The 14,118-nt window shown below is 36.6% G+C and overlaps 1 long non-coding RNA gene across 1 annotated transcript in view; it reads right to left on the reverse strand.

The window, feature by feature from the left end:
• Positions 1-14,118, reverse strand: part of LOC106504947 — a 30,449-nt gene that overhangs the window by 11,098 nt on the left and 5,233 nt on the right. Inside the window, exon 2 of the long non-coding RNA XR_001298911.2 lies at positions 4,200-4,376. This is a non-coding gene — a long non-coding RNA (uncharacterized LOC106504947). The remainder of the gene's footprint in view (positions 1-4,199; positions 4,377-14,118) is intronic.

The following is a 14,118-nucleotide window of genomic DNA, read 5'->3' on the forward strand; positions in this document are numbered from 1 at the left end:
ACGGGAATTATTTAAAGGAAGAACTCCTCTGTCCCATTGGCAAAGGATATTGACTTTTCATTGTTTTTATGAAACTCACATTTTACCTACCAGAAAATTCTGTCTATTATGGATCAGGGAAATAAAGGGGATCTACACTAGTACTTTCCACAACCTGTAGAGCTTTCTAGAAAGAAGATGAGGTTTTAGTGATACTGAAGCCTTCGGAAGTTAGAATATGTATGAAATCATTTTGTTATTCACAGATATTTGAAGCTTCACTTTGGGATCACTTTTATCACATGAGAGTGAGATTTTTGTCTGCTTTGCCCAGCAATCAGAACAATGCCAGGCCTATGCCATTTGTTCAATAAGCATTTGCTGAATCAATGAATTAATGATAAAACAAATGAATACATCGATGTTAATTTATAAAGATAAAGATATCATTGCCCTTGCCTATGATTTCCTTTTTCCAAAAATTAATTCTTTTTTTTTTTTTTTGCTTTTTAGGACTGTACCTGCGGCATATGGAAAGTTCCTGGCTGGGGTCAATTTGGAACTGCAGCTGCCAGCCTATGCCACAGCCACAGCAATGGGGGTGGCAAAGGGGGATCGGAACCACATCTGTGAACACAACTCACAGCAACACTAGATCCTTAACACACTGAGCCAGGCCAGGAGTCGAACCCACATCCTCATGGAAACTAGTTGTGTTCATTACTGCTGAGCCACGATGGGAACTCCTCCAAAAATAAATTCTATTTCCATATCAAAACCCACAGGAACATGGCTCTTAAGTGCCAGCAGAACAGAGAAGTATTCAATAGTGAGGTAGACCAGTTCTCTTGGAAACTCAGCATTTAATAACTCTAAGGGCTTATAACCCCTTTAACTATTAGAAGAGCAAAGCTAAGGACAAGATAAACCGAATTGCACTTAATAAGAATGAGTTTGTAGGCAGATTTTTCTCAAAATAGAAGTCCTTTTAGGAAGGCTTGCTATAGAGGTGCAGTGGCTATTATGTTTTCAAAGGAACTGTTAGCCTAGATGCTGGCATTTTTATTCTCCACCACTGCTCACACTTTCTGGAAAGGTAAATGCTACAGTCATTCCTTAATTTTATCACTGTGATAGCAAAAATGTTAAGCTACATGATAACTACTTAAAATTCTTCAAGACTCTCCTCCTGTGATATGTTAATACTAGCAGAAATATTTCATAGAGCAGTAACTACAGACATACAATATTGAGATAAGGAAAAAACCTGAGCGCCAGTTAGCTATGAGAAAAGATGTTAGGGAAGGACGATACGGTGGGAGGTACTATTCCATGTTGGAACTAGGGAGCCAACTTCTGACCAAGTAGGAGAAGCATCTTTATTTTTCCAAATAGACCAGTGGATTGGAAAATCACAACAAAATTTACTCCCAAGAGAATGACTTTTTTTTTTTTTTTTTTTTTTGCCTTTTCACTATTTCTTTGGGCCACTCGCGTGGCATATGGAGGTTCCCAGGCTAGGGGTCGAATCGGAGCTGTAGCCACGGCCTACGCCAGAGCCACAGCAACGCAGGATCCGAGCTGCGTCTGCAACCTACACCACAGCTCACAGCAACGCCGGATCGTTAACCCACTAAGCAAGGGCAGGGACGGAACCCGCAACCTCATGGTTCCTAGTCGGATTCGTTAACCACTGCGCCACGACGGGAACTCCGAGAATGACTTTTTAACAGTTGAAGAAAATAAGGTTAAAGTTCCAAGGAGAGGAGTTCCCGTCATGGCGCAGTGGTTAACGAATCTGACTAGGAACCATGGGGTTTCGGGTTCGATCCCTGGCCTTGCTCAGTGGGTTAAGGATCTGGCGTTGCGTGAGCTGTGGTGTAGGTCGCAGGCGCGGCTCGGATCTCGCGTTGCTGTGGCTGTGGCTGTGGTGCAGGCCAGCGGCTACAGCTCCGATTCAACCCCTAGCCTGGGAACCTCCATATGCTGCTGCAGCAGCTCTAGAAAAAGCAAAAAGACAAAAAAAAAAAAAAAAAGTTCCAAGGAGATAGAGATTCAATGTAGGAGCAATTCAGAATGAATATAGTAAAAGGGAGGAATAAACAGACAAACAAGCTACAGCAATAACAACAATAAAGCCATTTACTGAAGCCTAAAACAGCCAGTGGGTATGATTCTGCAGTTTGCTCTACGCAGTGCTAAAGCAGAGGCTGAAGTTCATCCAAGCTATGCTCCCCAAGCTTAGGGCTCTTAACATCCTGTCCTAGACGTTATTGCAAAGTGGTACAAAGTATGTCAACACATTTTTATGACAGCTGTTAAGTTTACAAAATCACCAGCCAAGGCTCCCACCAAGAGGAAAAACTCCATGTCTAATCACTTTAAGCAAGTTCACATTTTGTTACTTGCTCTACTTAAAATGTTTTGGAGAAGTAAAATTTTAGATATATGTGAAATTTAGTAAAATTTTACAATAGACCCAGGAATTATTTTATAACTTACAGCAGCTGAAAACATGCAAGATGTTAGATGTTTACTAATAGGAGTAGAGAATATGTTTAGGTGCAATGGTTTATTAATATTCCATGCATTAGTTAATTTTGGTGCATCAACTATTTTCTAAAACGTCTGAAGGAAGATTTTATTTTCTTCTGGTTGCTGTATATTACAATGGAACTTGAAATGGCTACTAATTACCAGTTACAATTATACAGATAACACTGGCAAGAATGTCAGGCTTCCTGGGAAATTTCTAGTTTTGGAGATGATTGTCTAAGTTTCCTATCTGCTGCATTGCTAATCTTATGTATCTTTGCTCCATAATAACAGAAATCAAAAGTGAGATTGTGTCTGTTGTGTGTTTTACTATATTGACCCTATTTTGTCTTGTGATTACAAGTTATAGACCCTTTGTGAACTTGACCTTTTCATCTACTTGCTATATTTGCAAATATTAGCTATCTACTTCTACCAAATATGTATAAAATATATTTAAATGTATAAAATGTATACAAATGGCATAATCACAGATTGTCCAAATGATTTAGGATGTTTAAAAAGGTATCATTCAAAATGTTTATAACAGTAAGTTTTTATTATATTTATTATTGCTGTTGCCTTTTATTGCTTTTGAGTCTAGAGACATTGTTTTAATTTAATTTTCAAATCCTATGAAATCAAATGAGTGCACTGATTTGGAGCTTTTACAGATGTGTTAAAATCACTTTAACAAGTTTATCAACTTTTTATGTATATCGTTAGTCTTGTCATAAACAGATTACATTTTTCAATGGGTTAGTTATATTACTTATATTAATTACTAATTTTACAGCTTATAGGTTTTTGTGAAATTCAAAACATCAATTGATTCCTCTCTGTTTTATTTCCAATGTTGAGAATAATTCTTTCCAATTCCTCTTTTTTTTTTTTTTTTTTGTCTTTTTGCCTTTTCTAGGGCTGCTCCCATGGCATATGGAGATTCCCAGACTAGGGGTCTAATTGGAGTTGTAGCCGCCGGCCTACACCAGAGTCACAGCAATGCGGGATCTGAGCCACGTCTGTAACCTACACCACATCTCATGGCAACAGCCGATCCTTAACCCACTGAGCAAGGGCAGAGATCGAACCTCATGGTTCCTAGTCGGATTCGTTAACCGCTGCGCCACGACAGGAACTCCTCCAATTCCTCTTAATGTACAAACTGAACTCCAGTTTTTAAAAATATGCTTCCTGTTAGAATACATGCTCTTGGGCTTATAAAAATGCCTTTTTAAAGTCATACTTTTTTCTTTGTAACCTTGTATATATGGTTCGACTAACTATTAACAATCTGTATCATTCAACACTATCTTCAATCTTCAGATCTTCAGTAAAAAGCTTAAAGAATATACTTGGTCACTGAGTAAATTAGGGAAAGCGATTTTTTAAAAAATAAAATTGAGTCTTAGGTGTTTAGAATTTAAATTGGTATCATCAATAAGTTAGCTTGTTAAAGTTCTTTTTAAAGTGAAATCTTGGCAAGAAAGATCAAACTAAGGACTTCATGTGTCAGGCAGAAAGAGGAGACAATGAGACATAATAACCCTGTGTCTCCTTGAAACCAAAGATCTTTGTTTAAATGAAAGTTTGGATAAACCCCAAGTAAGAGAAACAAAGGAGGTATTGAGAAGGGTGGAGAAGTCTGGAAGGAGGGTAAAAGGACACCGTCCTCCACTACTTACTGTCCCATCTCTGCTCGCATTACTCAGGCCACCCTCCTCTGGAGGTGACACAGGATGACACAGATGACAGGAGCCAATCTCCATGCCCACTGGCTTCAGGAGGAACATTCAGTGGTTCTGCACCTCTGAGAGCTGTCATTGATCGAGTCCTTCTTCAGTAACCCATAAACACAAGATCTGAAATAGGTTAAATATAGTAAAATGTGATATGCAAATCCCTGAGTTTTGCAGGAAGATAGGTCCAAGTGGTAGCAAAGTCTCTTCTGCGTTGACTCTAAAGGAATGAAAACAGAAATGATGATGAAATGAATGTCTGTCAAGAGTTAGGTATCCTGGAAAGCCCCTTTAAATGTCCCTGTCCTCTGACCTCCTGACCATTCCACACCATAAGCATCACTTGTGGTGCGTTGCAATTTGTGAACTGCAAATTGATGTTTGACCATTTTTGTGGTCTGTTCTTTCATTGATTAGCATTATGTGATAGAAGTATTTTGAAGTCATTTTGTATAGGAGTTATTTGTTTTAAACTGGCCACTCACTGAAATAAGCAGTTTGGGAAGGGGAAGGAATTGTTCTAGCCAGAATCGAGACAATTCTATTCAATCTGAAACTACATTAATGCTGCTTTCCAAAAGGGAAAGAAAGTGCTTCCTAATGTGACTCTTGAATGAACTTCGTTTGCTATTGAGAGTCCAGCATTCCAAACCCCCAAGCCAGTGTAGAAAGTCCCCAAAGGAGCAGTTTCTCTTCTGCTTTTTAAATGAACTGACTACATATCTTTTTCTCCCCCAAGAAATCCCTAGGGGTTTATTTGTTTGTTTGTTTCTTTCTTTCTCTCTCTCTTTCTTTCCTTTTTTTTAACATCTATTACTTTTTGTCATATTTGAGACACATTCCAAGTAATGTTAATTTAATTAATTAGATGGTAAAAACATTACAACTGTTTTATTTATTTATTTATTTATTTATTTATTTTAAGGCCATTCCTTCAGCATATGGAAGTTCCCAGGCTAGGGGTCAAATCGGAGCTTCAGCTCCTGGCCTATGCCACAGCAACAGCAACACCAGATCCAAGCCGCATCTGCAACCTACACCACAGCTCATGGCAACACTGGATCCTTAACCCACTGAATGAGGCCAGGGATCAAACCTGCATCCTCATAGATGCCAGTCTGGTTTGTTTTTGCTGAGCCACAACGGGAACTCCCACATCTGTTTTAAAATTCCCTTATGTCATGAAAGGATTAGTGTCATGACAGAGTTTTTCTCATCGGTAGAAATCAATTTTTTTTTTTTTTTTTTTTTTTTTGGGCTCCATGACATGAGGTTCCAGCTAGTCAATCAAGCTGTACCACTGCCTACCCAGCACAGCACGCAGATCGAGCCGTTCTGCACCTCACCACAGCTCACCAACCGATCCTTAACCCACTGACAGCAGACCACCCGCAACCTCATGTCCTAGTCGATTCTTACCACTCGCCACACTCCGGTAGAAATCAATTCTATCCTCCAAGGGCTGAGTGAATCCACGTCAGGCTGAAGCTTCTTACTGAAAAGCTGGGTCTTCAATCTCACCTTGTTCAGCATTAAATAAATAAAGTCAAAAGATAACTATCTAACTGGGAGAAAATATCTGCAAAAATAGAAAATGAACAAAAACATGAACAGAGAATTCACAAAAAAGCCAAAATGTGAAACGGCTATTATGTCTCTCAAAATATGTTCATGCTCACTCATTTGCAAATTCAAAGTACACTGAGTATCTCACCTATCAGACTGGCTAAAATTAAAAACTATGATGACAATGTATTTGATTAATAAGACTCCTGGGAAATAGAGTATTCTCATACATTCCAGGTAGAAATGTAAACTGATACCCATGGTGCCCTCAGAGACAATACCAGATCCCCAACCTGTCCACACAGTGGGATGTCCCCTCACAAAATGCTTATTACTTACTAAAGGAAAATATACAAGGACAACCAATCAGACATTGCTTTAAGTGATTGAAATTAACACCATCAGTAATGGGACAAATAGACAATATATGCTCCTGATATAATGCACTGAGAAGACATAACACCCCTTCTGTGGTGTTTCTGCCAAAAATGCATAATATGAATCTAATCTGATGAAGAAACATCACAAAAGAGCTGACTTTTCAGTTAGAGTCTGAAGACAAGAATAAAGCCAATGTCCCAGTCTGAGGGTAGTCAGATAGAAGAAATTCTCTCTTATTCAGGAAATAGTCAGCATTTTCTTCTATTCAGATATTTAACTGATTGGATAGGGCTCACCCACATTAGGCAGGGCAATATTTTTTACTTAATCTCCTGATATTATATGTTAATCTCAGGGATTCTGGTCCTAGGAGTCTCTTCAACTCACCTCCTCCCATAGACACACCAAAACACTCATCTCTCTGTTTTTCTCTGAACAAGGCCTATCTGCATATCTTAAAAGATGTAGCTTGAAGGTTAAGCTTCTATTTTAATACCCAGCTAGAGCTAGAGTGTAATCCTGTCCATAGATCAGGGAACTTGCAGTCGCTAGAGTCATGTTCTCCCTCCGGTCAGTGCTAGGCTTCTGGTGTTGCCCTGGAATAGCTTATGAGCACATCTGGCATCTTGGCTTTTGAGGCTGGCATTCAGGGGATGCATCCCTTCATCACCTGGCTCTGGTGGCCAGCAATGCTTGAGCTCAATGATCCATAAGACTGTAACAAAGAAATACTTCTTAATAAGCCATCCCCAATTCACCCCCTCCAAGCTCAATGATCAGGAAGCAGACATAAATGGCCATCTCCTAGTGTTTCCCAAAAAGACCTATTTGCATACTTAAAAGGTGCTGCCTGAGTGTCAGAATTGTAACTTAACAGATATCTAAGGACAGACAGTCATCCTCCCTGGAGACCAGGGAGATTGTGTTCTCTTTCTGGTCTTCTCCAGGTCACCAGTGTCTACTTGGAATGAATTTGAACACATGTCTTGCACCCTGGTCTTTGTGCCTGCTGACCAGGAGACCTTTATCACTTAGCTCTGGAAGAAAGTAGGGCTTGCACTCATGTTACCACAAGACTATAGCAAACAGAAAACATTTCTTGAGGGTTCAGAGCAGGGGAGCCCTCAGGGCTCAGAGCAGGGGAGCAAACAGAAATGCCCACTTCCCAGTCTGCCCCCAAAAGAGGTCTATATACATACCTTAAGAGCTGCTTCCTGAGGATCCACTTTCCCATCAGTGTGCATCTAGGTGCTGATTGAGATCCTTCCCTTTGGGACACTAACAGATCTTGGCACACTACATCTACTGGGAACCACTAATAACAAAGAGGTGGTTTGGGCAATAAAAAAGGTTTGAGAAACAATGGAAGAGTGAGAGATGGTCTAAATAATAAGATTCATCTACATAAGACCATGCTGTCAAGACTGAAAGAGGTAGCTATTTTTTTCGAATGCACAAAAATCAACAGAGAAAGTAAAGGGAAGTGAAGAAATAGGAATGCTACAAACAAAAGAATAAGGTAAAACTCCCAAAATAGACTAACAAAACATAAATAAATGATTTACCTGGAAAAGAGTTCAAATAAGTCATAAAGATGCTGAGTTAAGCAGAACAGTACATTAACCAAGTGAGAATCTCAGCAACAACAAAAAAAGAAAATATAAGGAGGGACATTGAAAAAATCATAGAACTGAAGAATACAATACCTGAACTGAAAAATTCAATAGCATAGTTCAATATCAGACTAATCAAGCAGAAGAAAGGATCAGTGAAGCAAATGAAATTCATTCAATGAGTAGATAAAGAGAAAAAAGAATTAAAAGAATGAAGAAAAACTAAGGGAACACCATTAACAAATGAATATAGGGGTCCCAAAAAGGAAAAAAATGGAAGAAGGGAACAGAAAGCTTATTGAAAAAAAAAAAATGATAGCTGAAAACTTCCCTAACTTGGGAAAAGAAAGAGTTATCCAGATTCAAGAATCCTAAACATCTCCAATTAGATTAATCCAAAGAGACCTACACCAAGAAACATCATAATTAATTGTCAGAAGTTAAAGAGAATCCTAAAGACTCTACCAGAAAACTATTAGAGCTTATCCACAAATTTGGCAAAGTTGCAGGATACAAAATCAATACACAGAAATCAATAGCATTTCTATCTACTAACAATGAAAAAGCAGAAAAGGAAATTAGGGAAGCAATCTGTTTACCATGGCATCCAAAAGAATAAAATACCTAGGAGTAAATCTACCTAAAGAAAAAAGGACCTGTACTCTGAAAACTACAAGCCACTGATGAAAGAAATCAAAGATGACACAAATAGATGGAAAGATATACCATGCTCATGGATTGGAAGAGCTAATATCATCAAAATGACTATACTACCCAAGGTAATCTATAGATTCAATGCAATCCCTATCAAATTACCAAGGACATTTTTAATAGAACTTGAACAAAATATTTTAAAGTTTGTTAGGAAGTACAAAAGACCCAGAATAGCCAAAGACATCCTGAAAAAGAAAAATGGAGCTGGAGGAATCATGCTCCCGGACTTCAGACTATACTACAAAGCAACAGTCGTCAAAACTGCATGGTACTGGCACAAAGACAGAAATATAGATCAGTGGAACAGGATAGATAGCCCAGAATTAAACCCATGCACTTACAGCCAACTAATCTATGATGAAGGAAGCAAGACTATACAATGGAGAAATGACAGCTTGTTCAATAAATGGTGCTGGGAAAACTGGACAGCCACATGGAAAAGAATGAAATTAGAACACTCCTAACACCATACACAAAAATAAACTCCAAATGGATTAAAGACCTAGATAGAAGACCAGACACTATAAAACTCCTAGAGGAAAACATAGGCCAAACACTTCTGACATAAACAACAGCAACATCTTCTCAGATCCACCTATCAGAGTTTTGACAATAAAAAGAAAAATAAACAAATGGGACTTACTCAAGCTTCAAAGGTTCCGCACAGCAAAGGAAACCCTAAACAACACAAAAAGACAACCCACAGAATGGGAGAAAATCTTTGCAAATGAATCGACTGACAAGGGATTAATCTCCAAAATTTATAAACAACTTCTGCAGCTCCATACCAAAAAAAACCAAACAACCCCATCCAAAAATGGGCAAAGATCTAAACAGACAATTCTCCAAAGAAGACATACAGATGGCTGAGAAACACATGAAAAGATGTTCAACATCACTCATTATTAGAGAGATGCAAATCAAAACCACTCTGAGGAACCACCTTACACCAGCCAGAATGGCCATCATCCAAAAGTTTACAAACAATAAGTGTTGGAGAGGGTGTGGAGCAAAAGGAACACTAGTACACTGTTGGTGGGATTGTAAATTGGTGCAACCACTGTGGAAAGCAGTATGGAGTTTCCTCAGAAAACTAAACATAAAACTACCATTTGATCCAACAATCCCATTCCTGGGCATCTATCCAGAGAAAACCATGACTCGCAAAGACACGTGTACTCCAATGTTCATTGCAGCAGTATTTACAATAGCCAAGACATGGAAACAACCTAAATGTCCATCGACAGAAGAGTGGATCAAGAAGAAGTGGTACATATACACAATGGAATATTACTCAGCCATCAAAAAGAATGAAATACCAGCATTTTTAGCAACATGGATGGACCTAGAAACTATCATGCTAAGTGAAGTCAGCCACACAATGAGACACCAACATTAAATGCTTTCACTGACATGTGGAATCTGAAAAAAGGGCAGACGGAACTTCTTTGCAGAACAGATGCTGACTCACAGACATTGAAAAACTTATGGTCTCCAGAGGAGACAGTTTGGGGGTGGGGGGATGTGCTTGGGCTGTGGGATGGAAATCCTGTGAAATCAGATTGTTATGATCATTATACAACTACAGATGTGATAAATTCATTTGAGTAATAAAAAAAATGAAAAAAAAAGAAGTTAAAGAGAAGGATAATCTCTTAAAATCAGCAAGAGAAAAGCAATATATTATGTATAAGAGAACTTTAATAAGATTAGCAGAAGATTCTACATAAAAAACTTTGCAGGTTAGAACAAAGTGAAGTGATATATTCAGTTGCCAAAAGAAATAATTTCTGGGCACTTAATGTGCCCAGAAAAATTGTCTTTGATGAGATAAAGAGTTTTCCATATAAGTGAAAGCTGAAGAAATTCATCAACATAAGACTAGCTTTACAAGAAACATTAAAGGGGCTTCTTCAAGCTGAAATGAAAGGTTAAAGACATATAAAGGTACAAATCTCACTGAAAAAGATAAATATAAAGTTAAATTCAGAATATTCTAAATGTAATGATAGTGGAAAAATCATTCATAAATTCAGTATGAAGTTAAAAGACAGAAGTAATAAAAATAACTATAATTACAATAATTTGTTAATGGATATATAAGGTAAAATGTGTGAATTGTAATATCAAAAACATAAAACATGGGCAAGAGAGTATAAAAATACAGAACCTTAGTATGTATTCAATCTTAAACTTCTATCAGCTTAAAATTTACTATTGTAAATATAAGCTGTTTTATATAAGCCTCATGGTAACCACAGCACAAAAACCTATGAAGATACACAAAAGGTGAAAAAAAAAACCTAAGCATACCACTACAGAAAACTATTAAATCACAAAGGAAGAGATAAGGAGAAAAAAGGAACAATAGAATTACAAAAGTCAAAAAATAATTAACAAAATGGCAATAAGTCCATACCTATCAATAATTACTTTAAATGTAAATTGATTAAATTCTTCAACCAAAAGTCATAAGCAACTAAATAGGTTTAAAAAAAAAAACAAGATCCAACTCTATGCCGCCTACAAGAGACTCATATCAGCTTTAAGGGCACACACACACTAAAAACTAAGGATAGCAAAAAGATATTCCATGCAAATGGAAACCAAAAGAAAGCAGAATACTTATCTGACAAAATATATTTTTAGTCAAAAACTATAAAAAAGAGACAAAGATGGTCAAAATATAATGATAAAGAGGTAAATCCAACAAAGGAACATAACATTTATAAGTATTTCTGTTTCTAACATAGGAGTACCTAAATATAAAAGCAAATATTAACAGAACTGAAGGGAGAAACAGAAATACAGTAATTGTAGGAGACTTCAACACCCCACTTTCAGCAGTAGGTAGATCATCTAGACAGAAAATCAATCAAGAAACATTGGACTTGAATAACATGTTAGGAATTCTCATCATGGCTCAGTGGTTAACAAACCTGACTTGTATCCATGAAGAAGCAGGTTTGATCCTTGGCCTAACTCAGCAGGTTAAGGATCTGGTGTTGTGGTGGGCTGTGGTATGGTTCACAGATGCAGCTTGGATCCCTAGTTGCTGTGGCTGTGGTGTAAGCTGGCAGCTACAGCTCCAATTTGACCCCTGGCCTGGGAACCTCCATATGCTGCAGGTGCGGCCCTAAAATGACAAAGGATAAATAAATAAATAAATAAATAAATAAATAAATAAATAAATAAAGTTAGACCTGATAGACTCAACAGAAATTTACAGAACATTCTTTCTAACAGCAGCAGAATACACTTTGTTTTCCAAATGCACATGGATATATCATTTATAGGGCCACTATACAAGTCAATAAATTTAAGATGTTTGAAATAATATCAAACACCTTTTCTGACCACAAAGGTAGGAAACCAGAAATAAATTATAAGAAAAAACCCTGAAAATTGCATAACACTGAAAAACCAATGGGTCAAAAAATAAAAAGAGAAATTAAAAAAAATTTAGACAATTTAAAATGGAAATATAAAATGTCAAAACTTATAGAATGCAAAATATGCAGTTCTGAGAGGGAAGTTCATAGTGATAAATTGACTATACCAAGAAGAAAGATCTTAGATAAAAACCTAAGCTACATGTTAAGAAATTAGAAAAAGAACAAAGGCCGAAGTCAGCAGAAGGAAGGCAATAATAAATATTAGAGAGGAAATAAATAAGAGGCCAGAAAAAAAAGGATGAAAAATCATTGAAGCAATGAAAGATCATTGAAGCCAAGAGCTGTTGTTTTGAAAAGATAAAAAAAAATGTATAAGCCTTTAGTGAGGCTAATTGAGAAAAATGAAAGAGGACTCAACTAGAACAAGAAATGAAAGAGGAGAAATAACAGCTAATACCACAGACATACAAAGATCATAGAAGAACACTACAAATAGGTATATGCCAACAAATTGAACAACCTTGAATAAATCAACAAATTTCTAGAAACATACAACCCTATAAAATTGAATCAGGAAGAAATGGACTAGAAATTGACCTGTCTACTAAGGCCAAAGAAGCAAATGCAAAAATAAATAAATAGGACTTAATTAAACACAGAAGCTTTTGCACAGAAGAAAGGAAACCATCAACAAAATAAAAAGACAACCTACTGAATTGGAGAAAATATTTGCAAATGCTATGACCAATAAGAGGTTAATATCCAAAACAAGCAATATAGAGAAAGACGAGTACTATATGATTTCACTTACATGTGGAATCTAAAAAACAAACAAACAAACTTATGGAAACAACATACTGGTGGATGTAAACCTGGGGAGTGAGAAGTGGGGAAAAATGGGGAAGAGGGTCACAAAGCAGAAACTCCTAGTTATAAGATAAATAAGTTCTGAGGATATAATGTACAGCAAGATGGCTATGGTTAAAAATACAGTATTCTATATTTGAAAGTTGCTGAGAAAATAAAACTTAAAAGGAATTATTAGAAAAAACTGTAATGACATGAGGTGATATATATTAACTAAACTTACTCTGCTATTCATTTTGCAATATATGCATATATCAAATCATTATGTACCTTAAACTAATACAACATCATATATCATCTTTATCTCCATAAAATTGGGAAAAGATAATGATAAATGTATCAGTTACCAAAAAAAGTTAATCTCATCCAGAAACACCCTTACAAAAAGGTTCAGAAAAATATTTGACCATATATCTGGGTGCCTAATAGCTCAGTCATGTTGACACATAATTAGATATCACAGTATCCAATAGATATTGTGAAAATAATATAGTGTGGGTTCTGAGAACAGATTATGAAAAATATTGTGTCAATATATATGCCCCTATTATAGGAGCACCCAAATTCATACAACAAATACTAACAGACATAAAAGGAGAAATTGATGGGAATACAATAATAGTAGGAGAATTTAACACCCCACTCACATTGATGGACAGATCCTCTAAACAGAAAATCAATAAGGCAACAGAGATCCTAAATGACACAATAGAAAAGTTAGACTTAATTGACATTTTCATGACATTGTATCCCCAAAAAATCAAAATATAAGTTCTTTTCAAGTGAACGTGGAATATTCTCAAGGATCACTGGGGCACAAAACTACCCTCAACAAATTAAATAGTATAGAAATCATTTCAAGTAACTTCTCTGACCATAAAGGCTTGAAACTAGAAATAAACTACAGGAAAAGAAATGAGAAAAAACTAACTACAGAGGGACTAAACAACATGCTACTAAAAAACCAAAGGGTCAACAAGGAAACAAAAAAGGAAATTAAAAAAAAATACCCTAAGACAAATGATAACAAAAACACAACCATTCAAAATCTATGGGATGCTGCAAAAACTGTATCATAGTGATACAGGCCTTTCTCAGAAAAGAAGAAAAAACCTCAAATCAACAACTTAACCTACCACCTAAAAGAATTAGAAAAAGAGGAACAATTAAAACCTAAAGCCAGCAGAAGGAAGAAAATAATGAAGATCAGAGAGGAAGTTAGAGATTCAAAAAACAATACAAAAAAAAAATCAATAAAACCAAGGCTGGTTCTTTGAAAGTGTAAACAAAATTGACAAACCTCTGAACAGACTCCCCAAGAAGAGGAGA

Source organism: Sus scrofa, chromosome 9, assembly GCF_000003025.6.
Source record: "Sus scrofa isolate TJ Tabasco breed Duroc chromosome 9, Sscrofa11.1, whole genome shotgun sequence".
Lineage (NCBI taxonomy): Eukaryota > Metazoa > Chordata > Mammalia > Artiodactyla > Suidae > Sus > Sus scrofa.